This window comes from Schistocerca cancellata, chromosome 11 (assembly GCF_023864275.1).
Source record: "Schistocerca cancellata isolate TAMUIC-IGC-003103 chromosome 11, iqSchCanc2.1, whole genome shotgun sequence".
Lineage (NCBI taxonomy): Eukaryota > Metazoa > Arthropoda > Insecta > Orthoptera > Acrididae > Schistocerca > Schistocerca cancellata.
Genome location: NC_064636.1, coordinates 29,590,666 through 29,602,830, shown reverse-complemented (window position 1 = coordinate 29,602,830; position 12,165 = coordinate 29,590,666). Strand labels below are relative to the sequence as shown.

The 12,165-nt window shown below is 44.5% G+C and overlaps 1 protein-coding gene across 1 annotated transcript in view; it reads right to left on the bottom strand.

Annotated features, from left to right (window-relative positions):
* LOC126108864 (speckle-type POZ protein homolog) overlaps positions 1–9,960 on the bottom strand; it is a 531,541-nt gene extending 521,581 nt beyond the window's left edge. Inside the window, exon 1 of the mRNA XM_049914228.1 lies at positions 9,870–9,960. The gene's annotated coding sequence lies outside the window, so the exon portion shown is untranslated. The remainder of the gene's footprint in view (positions 1–9,869) is intronic.
* Positions 9,961–12,165: the final 2,205 nt, after the last annotated feature.

Sequence of the window (12,165 nt, the reverse complement as noted above, 5' to 3'; positions counted from 1 at the left end):
GGTGAATGATGACCACGTATTTCAGCACTGTGAGTTACGTCACCTCGAGACACGCCAAGTTTCGAACTGTGATACATCCCATTTTCTTAGCAATCGCGGAGACAACAAGAAGAACTGCACCACAAGATGATTATTTCTACACCAAGCTAGGTATTTCCATCGCAGCTCTTCAACAAATATCAGAACAATTCTGTTATTGAGGATCTGAGCTATGAATTTCTTTTTGAAACTAGGCGATTTGTAATATAATTTTCCTACGTAATTGCGAGTACTAGCATGGCCATTTCATTTATTAATAAGTGTGAACAGAATAACGTGACCCAGAAGCTTGTCAGCGGATATTCCATGCCGCAAAACACAATCTTTCTTTCCGTTGAACGGGCAGCACGGCTCTTATCAGAGACCCATCTGAGAAGAAATTCGCATGTTCTAGGTCAAAATGCGAGTAGATTTTTGTTTTGTAGAACATCTTCACATCTCCCCCCCTGCCCCCCCCCCTTCCTTCCTACCACTGTTTTTCACACTGCAGCCGGTTTCCACCAGCCTCGCCGCGTGACGTTACCCGCTGACCCTGGACTGGCGATTCGGGAGTTATCTGCACTGCGCGGACGCCCGCTTCCTGCCCACAAACCGCTCTTCCGCAGAGCAAGCGCGTCTCCTCGAAGCTTCCAGGCTTGCAGCGAAATCACGACGACGACGAGAAAAATCTAGAAACTGCGGCCAATAAAGACGCCTTACGGAGGATCACCCTACCCACGCGCCATTCGTGGGCGGAAGAACTAAATTTTTCCTGTCTGTTCCCTTGTGCTGCGCCGAGTACGATGGCCAGAACTTATTCTGTGGCGGCTGTTTTTTGCAGTAACCCTTATATATTTGCGCTGGTCACTTTCAGCGGTTCCCAGTAAGTGGCTGTTGTCTGCGCTCTGATTCGCTGATGCAGAAGAGACTGACCGGTCGCTGTATTCGGTTTTACACTACCGGAGCACTGGTGCCCCATTTTGTGGCTTTGTATTGAACAAAGAGCAAGGAAAAAATCCCCCGAAATCTCTTAGTTAAATGTACGAATTCTTACAATATAACCGCGCAAAATATCGGTGTATGACGTCATCCCCGCAAGTTGCACTTACTTTAGGTTCAAATACCGAGTTTAATTTCTCACGCTTCAAACTAAGCACAGTAAGAAACTAACTACAGTAAGGTCCGCACTGTGGATCACCACACAAAAACTGTCAAGAGTTGACGCCATCGTTGTTTTCTTTAGTCCTGTCTGAAATATTTCGGTCGAGAGAACTCACGTTAATAAGTCTTTGCGTGAGTTTATAAAAAACTGCACCGTTCATCATGTAATGAATATATTTTTAAAGCACCTACATGAAAGAGGCTACAAAGATGGTAGTAATTCTCTTTTAGCCAATTTAGAGACTAACCGTCCATAGATATATTTTTCATGTTTTACGTCCATCTAGGTGGTAACGATTATTTGCATATTTTTATGTAAATAAGTAAAAAAGAGGAAATAATTTGTACACGCGGTAAGTATAAAGAAATACGCAATACTAATTTCTGTAGGAGAAAAAGAAAGAGAAACAGCTGTTTGAAACTCATAGATAAGGAGACAAAAATCCCTGACTTGCCGGTCGTCTTGTTTCCTTGGAGTTGGCAAAATTTACACGACAGAAGAAAGAAGGCATGAAGGTCGGGGACATGTTTTGATAAACAGTAAGCAGAACGATATTTGCTATCAGCAGATTTGCCCAAGTATTAAGCATTTTAATCGTCAATAAAAGAGAGACGGAATTATTCGTGAGTGGTAACGAAAATTAATTGTATCAGCTGTGCAACTCAGAGATAAGCAAAGGTCCTGCAGTGCTTTATAGAGGGCGTTACTTCACCTACTGTGGCATTTCGTAACTTGTAATCGCAGTTTTACGTACGGAAAGGAACGACGCTTCAATGATACTGTAAGTGAACTAAGGGTAGGCAGGGCGTGAATTACAAGTTAGTGAACAGCAACACTGACAGCTCACCATACACTAGGTATTTAGGCGTTAGAAAGCACTTGTGTATAAATTTCTCAGCTTTATTTTGAAAGAAGAATAAAGCCACTGATGCTGTGGTTTTCCGTACTTGGCTCTCCACATAACGAACTTGTACATCCAATTTTAGAATTCAAACACTTACACTCTACGTATTAACGATACCCGCGTCTTTGAATACGTCAGTTACACGCGGAACTGCATCGGTTACATGTACGTACATAATTAACTTGTGTACTACGGAGGAGTAATATGGGTTCAGTAGAAGTAGGCATATACTCATCATTTACGTACATTATCTTTCATTGCTTACGGAAAGATTCCCGACACTAAGGTACACAGTGTATGTACTGGGATTAAAGTCAGCACGTGAAGTGTAACCAAGCGTGTTCAGAAAGTACCAGATCCTGTGAATTAAATATTAGGCGCTGCGGTGATTAATTGTAAGGGCACAGAAGTACTTTGATGGTTAACATTTCGCGGGTGTTCTTGGAGGCACATTACGTGTACAGATATTACGAACGTTATTGAAATGATTCGTACATGTAATATTGTGAACCAGACTGACTAAGAATTTAAAGAATTCTTGGCCTTGTGTAAAACGAGCAAGGGGATCGAGATCATGAGTTGAGCTGCTCAGCACCGTACTGGTGCAGAAACTAAGGACGACAGATGAAAGGCCAAACACAGGGCTACCAACAACGATTCACTCGTTTCCAGAATTCGAATTTTTCCGTAGTATTAAGTGTACGAATATGATTGCATGCCATTACGAATTCAGCGCCTTGCCAAAATGCCGACAAGGCAAGACTTTTCATGTGTTGGAACATGCGGGGTATTTGACCAAATGTGGCAGCTGCAAAAAACCGTGTAAGGGGTTGGGGGGGGGGCTGAACGAGATTTTTGTACGCAGTCCACACAAGTCAATAGCACGCAAAAGCCACGAACTCTTAACACGGCAGCAAAGTGTGTGGAAGACGGTGCGTCGGCGGTTACACTCCAAACCGTACCGTCTGGATCCCTTACAACAATTAAAAGCGGACTGTTACGGCCGGCGCCTCCACATTTGCGCCACATTGCAGGGATCAATTGAGGATGGACATTGCGCCCCCCACGCTGATATTCAGCGACAAAGCAACTAACACTTTACTGAAAAAGTTTATCTCCGCAATGTGAGCGAGTGGAGTACTGAAGAACCTCACGTAATTTCGGCGCATGAAGGAGATTCGCCGAGGGTTAATGTATCCTGTGCTGTGTGACAGGCGAAGCTGGTTGGGCCGTTTTAATACTGTGAGACAACTGTGGCGGGTACATCTAATCTCGAAATGTTGCAGTTGTGGTTGTTTCGACTACTCATTCCTTCAGGGAGCATCGATGTTTGTTGCTACCTAAACGACGAAATTTCGCATCGCTGGATTGGCCGTAGGCGGTTGGTTAACGCAAGTACTGATCAGCTTGCAAAAGCACTTAACAATGGATGCTTGAAAATCTGAAACTGGTCACGGGTTTGTGTAATTAAACTGTGTGTGTGTGTGTGTCGTAATTGCGGTTGGCTCCTATATTGAAGTTATAATGTTTATAATTCTACTACAGCCCTATTTCTCTTAATGTTTATTTTCGAAAATCTAGCGATTAAAATAGCGTTTCATTGCACTGTGGCTGACTGAAATGAACTTGAAATATTAGCAGAAGGCCACTCCATCACTGACTACACAAAGTAGAGGCCATACTGGATGTTACCGAGAACTCGCGCCACAGGTATGTATGCACGATGATCTTCAGAGCCATTTTGTTTCTGTTTAGACCACTCGGCCAATGGGCTTGCGAAAATTTGAAAGGGCGCGAAACACAGGAACGCAACAGTGAGACGCAGTACAAAAAAGTGACAAAAAAACACAGTGGACGGGAGAGCGCGGTCTGCGCCCGTCCGGAGAGTGGGGGCTGCCGCTGCCTGCCGTGCCCACGTGTCGGCTGGCCGGCCGGCTGCACAGGTGTGGACCTGACCTGCCCCCACACCGGGGGCAAGCGGCGCCCAGCACCGAACCTGCCGATTCCAACTGTGCGTCACCAAAACGGACATACGACACTCTTCGAAAGCTAACATGCGTGAAATACGTGCCACACAAAAATTGTTACTGTTAACATTTCATTTCTTTGGCTCCGCTGACTGACAACCATACTGTAACCTGACAACCTGTACCAGAACTCTGGCCAAGCAACGGATCACTTTTCCACCACAACACTTTACAGAAAATAATATAGCAGCCACGCGTTCTGCTGTATCCGTGAGTGTGTGTGACGTCACGCAGCACACCATTGCGCCACGGGTCAATGTCGACGGCCGCCATCAGCAGCTGCGAGCTGCTCCAGTTTAGGCAGCCGCCTGTACTGGAAATACGGGTACTTGCAGAGCCTTGATGCTTTGAGAAAAGTGAAACACACGACGGAAGTCTGAGAAAACTGCAGATTTTTTTAACTGATTAACTACTGAATGGTCTATCACCAAATGGACCACCAAGACGACAGCGAAATTTTCGCGAACCGTTTTTTTTTCTCCGTCTGAGACATTCAAGTACCAGGTGCTCGTAAGTAAAATGCAGCTACTGACCGAAGTCCACTGTGGTCTGTGAGTATGGTAAGGCAGCGAAACACTGTAGACGTGCTAATGCGTTAACGCGAAACCAGTTGGCGCCGGAGGAAATCAATTCCAATGTTGGTTAGCAGGTGCGAATCTGTCACTGCGCAACACCTCGCGGGAGTCTCCGCTGCTGATACTGAACAAGTTCTGCAAGCGGCGGTTAACAATATCGACAGTCTGGCTTTCTCACTTGTTTGTCCCTTCCTGTCCACATTCCGTTCCCAATGCATTAGATATGGGAACATTTCTTTCCAGTGTAAATCGGTTCCGCAAGGGCGCATTAGCATACCAAGTTTCGCCGCCATACAGCAGTTACAGCCCACGATGGACCTCTGTGAGTGGCTCAACTTCAGATTACAAGCACACAGTGGTACAGCGAATGACGGACATTCGCCACGCCGGACATTTGCCACACTTGCCCCTTCGCCAGGTAGCTTGACTAGCGATCCCTCAGGTTAGGGACGCCCTTCCTCGTACTACTTCTGTCCGCTTTCAAACCGGCGTCTTCCCATCTTACTCGATGCAACCAGTACGTAAGGGGGAAATACAGAGCTGCTTCTCCGAAATCGAAACATTTACAACATTTGGGAAACGAAAGCAATACCGACGACTAAGTCGGTATGTGATTAGTTGTGCCAAGTATAAATACAGATCCCTCTATCTGTACGGGCCGGCCGGTGTGGCCGTGCGGTTAAAGGCGCTCCAGTCTGGAACCGCGTGACCGCTACGGTCGCAGGTTCGAATCCTGCCTCGGGCATGGATGTGTGTGATGTCCTTAGGTTAGTTAGGTTTAATTAGTTCCAAGTTCTAGGGGACTGATGACCACAGATGTTAAGTCCCATAGTGCTCAGAGCCATTTGAACCATTTTTTTTTGTCTGTACGGTAGCTTCCTTTCACGCTTACTTATTGAGATAGAAACAGTCTATTGCCATGGGAACAACAAGAACGGAAAGATGTAAAAGGGAGTGCGAATGTACGCTAATCATTTCTTTTTGGTCACTGCAATGTGCCTACTTTAATTACTACAACTGCATGCCCAAAAGACAATAAGGAAAGAAGAAATGGGTATGTGAACGTTTGAAAAGAAGAACGACATACTCCATATTAATTTACTCTCTAAAATCCGGTATCTCTTGCGGCGAAACATTAGTTAATAAAGTGTAGCGGGACAATGTTCAAAACATGACTGAAAATACGCTACTAAATAGACATAAGAACTTCTATGATGACATGTCATCTAAAGTCTACGTACATTTTTAAAATGTTAGAGATAAGGAACTGTGGTAATAGAGAATGCTATGCTTGTAACGTACGTTGTTCTACATTGTTTAGCTCTGGTATTTACAGAGTCACAGAGAAAACATCCTAGGTTTTGGAGGGAAAAACCGTAATTGTAATGATCTACACTAGAACAGAAACAAGAAGCACAACGTAAGGAAAAATAATGTAATGCCTGTTCCAACTGACAAGTGACATTGAAGCAGATAGTGCCTGTCACTTAGGGTGGGCAGCGGTTATATTCGACAACCAGAATAAATTAATAACTGGCTCCTTTTACCGACCCCCGGTCTCATATGAAACAGTTGCTGGACAGTTCAGAGAGAACTTGAGCCTCATCACAAATAGGTACGCTACTCATACAATTATAGTTGGTAGCGACTTCAATCTACCTTCCATATGTTGTCGAAAGTTCATTTTCAGACCCTATACAAAACAACTTCTGTAATTGTTCTAAATGGTCTCTTTAAATTATTTTGAACAATTAGTTCACGAGACCATTCATATTGGAAATGGTTACGAAAACACACTTGACCTCTTCGCCACAAATAATCCCGAGCATCACGACAGATACGGGGATTAGTGAACACACAGTCGTAGCGAGGCTCAATCCCGTAAAAAATTCACCAAAACTAAACGCGAAATATATCTATTTATAAAAGCTGCTAAAAATTCGGTAGACTTCTTTCTAAGAGACACTCCCCAATCCTTCCAAACTATGTAAGTGAAGACCATATGAGGCTTAAAGTTCAAAGAAATGTTATCAACAGCACTCGAGAGATTCGTACCAAATAAATTAGTAAGAGACGGAACTGATACCCCATGGTACACAAAACACGACAGAAAGCTGCCGCCGGAGCACCGAAAAAGGCAAGTATAATTTAGACGAACGCAAAATCTCCAAGATTGGTGAAGTTTTACTGAGGCTCGAAATTTGGTGCGAATTTCAATGCGAGATGCATTTAATAGTTTCCACAACGAAAGTATCTCTAGAAATGTGGCGGAAACTCCAAAGAGATTCTGGTCCTGTGTTAAGTAAATCAGCGGAAAGGCTCAGTAAGTGGCTTTACTACGCGGCGGGTGAGGAGGAGGAGGGGGGGGGGAGGGGGAGGGGGACACAAGGGACCCAACCCTTCGGAGCAGCTAAAATCGTGGCAAATGTCCGCACACCGGTACAGCACGGTTCCTCCTGCACGCAGGTTACCCTCAGCCACGTGTCAGGGCGACACCTCGCCACGGTCTCCACGTTGAGTCACGTTTACTGCCGGCCCAAGTATCATGTGAGACACCACAGTGTGAAATTTTATGCAGCTATCACATTTTACTGGCGGACAGAACACCTAATGAACTGAAAGCACCCGGAAACACTGTGCACATTCCCAAGTCACGAGTGACCTTACTCCCTTATTATTGGATATCTATGTGTGACCTAAAGAACTGATTCCACACAATCGCCATTAAGTGGCGGCCTTCTTAGGAAACTGTTTTGGCTGCCGCTACTGTTCATCCGTGAACGCCACAGTCTTCTACAATTCAGCAAATCTTACCTCGCTACACACGACACGTTTTGAACAGGTGTTGTATATTTTGTGATAGGTGAGTATAAATACGAAAGCCACCACACACAGTTCCACGTCACGAAAGTGAAGGGCATTTAGAGCACCGATTCCGGGTTGATTTTTATACATAAAATTCGCGCAACTTTTATCAAATCATCCTGTCCCTCACGTGCGACGACAGTCACTTTTCCGTGACGTCACGCGTTCTTTGCTGGCGGTGGATGAGGGGAGCACACTGAACAGTCGTCGTGTTGATCTACCTGTTTGCGAAGTTAAAATTGTCAATTTCATAGTTTTGAGAGTGGAATTTGCGTTTTACGACGATGTGCAGTCTAACTGACACACGACATTTCTGAACTTTTCAAGACAGGACATATTCAGTACTTTGTCGCGCCCAAGTGTCGATAAATGTGACGTCAGTGGCCACCCACGATTCCGAAACTGTGACTTACCATCAATAACGGGTAAGGCTTCTGTAACAGTATCTGGCTAAACGAAATAATGTTTACTGTAGGTTTCTGTCAAACATAATTAGCAAATGCCCCCACAAATGTTTTAATTCTGACGTGATTCAGCCCTCTGACGGAAACTAACAACAAATCTACCTCGATTCTCGCAATTGTTGCACTGGAAATGGCACAAATTAAATCTAGATTCTGCCGCCGTTACAGGCTGCACATAGAAATCTACACTGCACTTTAATCGTGTCATTTCAACGTCAAATAAAGAAGCTGCTAAGTGACGGCGTCAGAATCACCGACATTCATTCCTCCCTCACATAATATACGGCTGAAGCGCAGGCCGCACAGAACACGGCGCGCCTCACAGATGGCTGACGCGTTGCTTTGTCGACACACCGGGCTCTCTCATCAGACAAATAGTAACACGAGAACAGCCCAACAAAGCGATGCAGCGTTGTAGAGTGCTAAAAAAAATTTCATCAGCAAATCACAAACGAGGAGACATGACAGAGCGATAAAAAATACGAAATGTTTATTTCGTGAAGCACAAACATTACGATAAATTCTCAAGAATTCGCCAACTACTACGCCTCTGTGTAATGAGGGCGTTGGGCAAAGCTACAGATTGCTCATTGACCACAACCTTAATTCCAGAAAATTGTGAAAATACGGAAATGAACGCGAGTGCTGCGTCTCATCGCCACAAGCGTGTCTGCGTGACGCCACGAGTGGTGATTCGCGAACGGATGTCAGGATCCGCAACGCCCGCGCACGAAACAGCTTCCTACGTCTGATTACTTTGCAGACGAGTTTACGTGTGTAACATCTGACGTTAAGCATGTAAGCGAGATAAAAGTTTACAAACGGTTTGAAATTGTTCTTAACGTGTGTTCGAAAGTAAGTGCTCATTCCGAAATACTGGGTAAACACAGTCTGCTTAATTTGCGCTGCTTTTTAAAGAAAATCCCGTTTATCGCGCGTCTAAATTTTTGACACGTCATGTCTACTGAAGTGTGGGCCGTACGACGATGTAATTTTTGCAGATACCCTACAGGGTGTGGCGATACTGTCTGCAAATTGCGTCGCGAATAGGTAGGTACTGATAAATTACAACGATACGTCTGATGTGTAAGTTGACTCCATGAACAGCGACAACGTGGCCGGGGGAGGGGGGTAGCGGAAAAATCTCTCCAGTTCTCGTAGTCTCGCGTGCAGTTTCTTGGAAGTCGGTAACTGCCCTCATTCTGAAATACTGTCTGACTAACGTCCGCGTATTTCAGCGCCCTTAGTCACGTTACCTCGCGACGCGCAATGTTTCCAACTGCGGTACTTCTCTTACTGTGTGACAACCGCAATTTAAGATTATACCTCTGAATGAGTACAATCTTGACAACATTTTAGATGTCTGAATTCGGCCACATTACGCGAAACATTAAAAAATAAATTTCTGCCACACCTGCAAGCCGCTACACGCCTTGTCGCACTAAAACTCGCTTACTGCAAAGTTCTGCGTTTGATGGTTTTCGTAAACTTGCGTCCTACGAACGTAAGAACGCGAGGTTTTCATTTTAAATACCTGTGCTACGTGAATTCTGGGGAAATCTACAGTGGCAGATCGGAACACTAGCCGACTGAATGTAGCGTTATTTTCCATTCGTTCCAAGTTATTCTCGCTCAAGTTTTCACAGACTGGAGCAATACCACAAGTAACGACCTGTAAAGTACTGAACACTCAAGACGGTCATTTAACACACTGTTAGCCACCCCTTTGTTCGTAGCGGTCGTAATTTTTCAAAGTAAGACAAAGTATTGGACAAGAGCAGTAAGTGAGTTACGCGACAAAAACCACACAAAAGCGTGCAGAACATCCGCCGCTCCCATAAATTCCTGCCTTACCTTTCTGAGGTATTCCCGTGCAGACACAAGATACACAAGCTCCGTCTGGGCAGGCAGGACAACGTGGCACGCTGCTTCCCTCCAGGCTGCTGCGTCTCAACTGAGCCGCACAGACAGCCGGCTGCCCCACCCAGCGCTGACGTCACGGGGCGGCGTTGCCAGCTCGCGCGGCAGGCGAGGGAACTGCCGCAGCAGGGCGTCTACGTCTGTGTCTGTGTCGGCACTGCCGGACCGCCTGCGTCCCATCCACGCCACAGTCCGTTACCTCGAACCGCGCTATACAGCTGCCAACACACACCCCCTTCGCCTGGCGCCCCAAAAACCGGATTTCGTCAACCGATTTCCCAGAACCGCTTTTGGTCAACGCAAAGTTGGAACAAAGACGCTGCATTTTGGTCACGGGATGAGGAGAGGTGTGAACACAACATCTTCCATCATCGTGCTGAGTGCCAGTGACTTACGCGCGTGCTTCGCGATTCGTATAGATCATTTGCTACTCCAGAAATGACGGACGAGTGTGACAAGTTTTCGTTAAAGAACGTTACAGGGATATCAATGCTGAGGTCATCGGTGCCTGGGCTCACGTTCTACTTACTCTAACTTAAAATAAGTTACACTGAGCACGACACACATTTACCCACAACGTGTGGACCAACTGAAATCATTCTGTGATTTCGTTGATACTGGATACGGCAAAGTTCTAGGTAGTATTAAAACTAGATGGTTGTCATTGTTGCCAGGAGTTACGAAAGTTATTGAACCTTTGAAATCTTGTTTTCTATCTCAGAATAGGTGTCCCACGTTGCTGGAACAAATTTTCGAAAACCAACAGTCACTTCTTTGGCTTCATTTCGCACAACGCCCATTGAAAATGTTTTTAAATTCAATCCAAAAGTTGGAAATAACCACGGTTTCAGCTTGCTTCAAGAAATAATCAATACCATTTTAATTAACTTGGGAAAGGAAGGTACTTTCACTCGGTCAAAATACGAGCCTTTTACCAATTCTAAGACACTTCTACACTTTTGTGACTTGTTTGGAAAAGTAGAGTTCTCCACTTCAACCTCTGATATCATTTCATTGGAGAACACAAAAAAAATACTGTTTCTTGGGCTGAACTTTTAAATTTTCTGATAATTCTTAAGGCAGTAGACTCATGTGCAACATTTCAGACGAGATAGGATGCGTGAACAACATTGTATCCCAGAAACTTGAGGAATTGAAAAAAGCTAATTTGGAAACAGTTAAGAGACTGTGTGATACATTCCACACAAAAGTACAGGTACTTCAAGTAAAAATATAGACACGCTTGTAAGTTTTGCTCCTGCTGTACTATTCACAAATATTGTTGTGGAAAGAATATTTTCAACTGTGAAGTCACTTTGGAGGGTGGAATGTGTAGTGCTAGAACCACTTCATTCCCCACAGGTGTTGTATGTCTCATTAGAGGCCAAAAACGAACATAAAATTCTTTGTCAAGTACAGAGTAGAGTTGCTCTTATTCAGTAATTGTACTGTCTAATTATTGGATTTATAGTGAATTCTTGCAACGGGCCTTTGTCCTCAGAAGTTGACTGCCGAAAGTAGTTGCTCTCTGTCCCAGTGTACTTAAAAGCAGAATAAGCAAGCATTCTTCAAAACTATATAATGTATGCATGGTCAGTGTCTGCATCAAGTAAATCCTACCCCATATTTAGCAGATTGGGTTCCGCATTTGGAGGCTGCATTCGAGAGAGACGTACCATATGTCGAAGTTTAAGCACCATTTAATATTTTCGTGTGTTTTAATTCAGACATAAATGTCTAGTGGCTCTTTACATACCACCTCATAGAGCCACTCTGCTTCCTAGTCAAGCTCCCTCAAATCATTCAGTTCTTATCTTCCCTTAATAGCGATCAATCAATAAAATTGTAATATGTTGTCTTGTGTATCCACTACGAGGATGTTCATTCCTTAGCTCATACAACAGCCTGACAGGTGGTGGTTTTCTCGGCTATTTTTCCAGTACTTGAACGAATTTCAGCCACAATCTAAGTTTGTGTGTCTGGTGCGTGCTCAATGAAACGAAAATAACCTCTCTTTGCCTGGTGGCTGTTGGTATTTGAATTCAGGAACAGGTTTCATTCAGAACACCGACTTTGCCGTTAAATCTGAATTTTGCGGAGAACAGGTAGCCTTCATAATGGCGAGACCCTTTTGCACAGGGTTTCGGTCACCCCAGGGATCTTATGTTGATGCTGTGACTTTGTTAGGGTGTACTAACATGTAAATATTTTCTACAGATCTCTCACAATT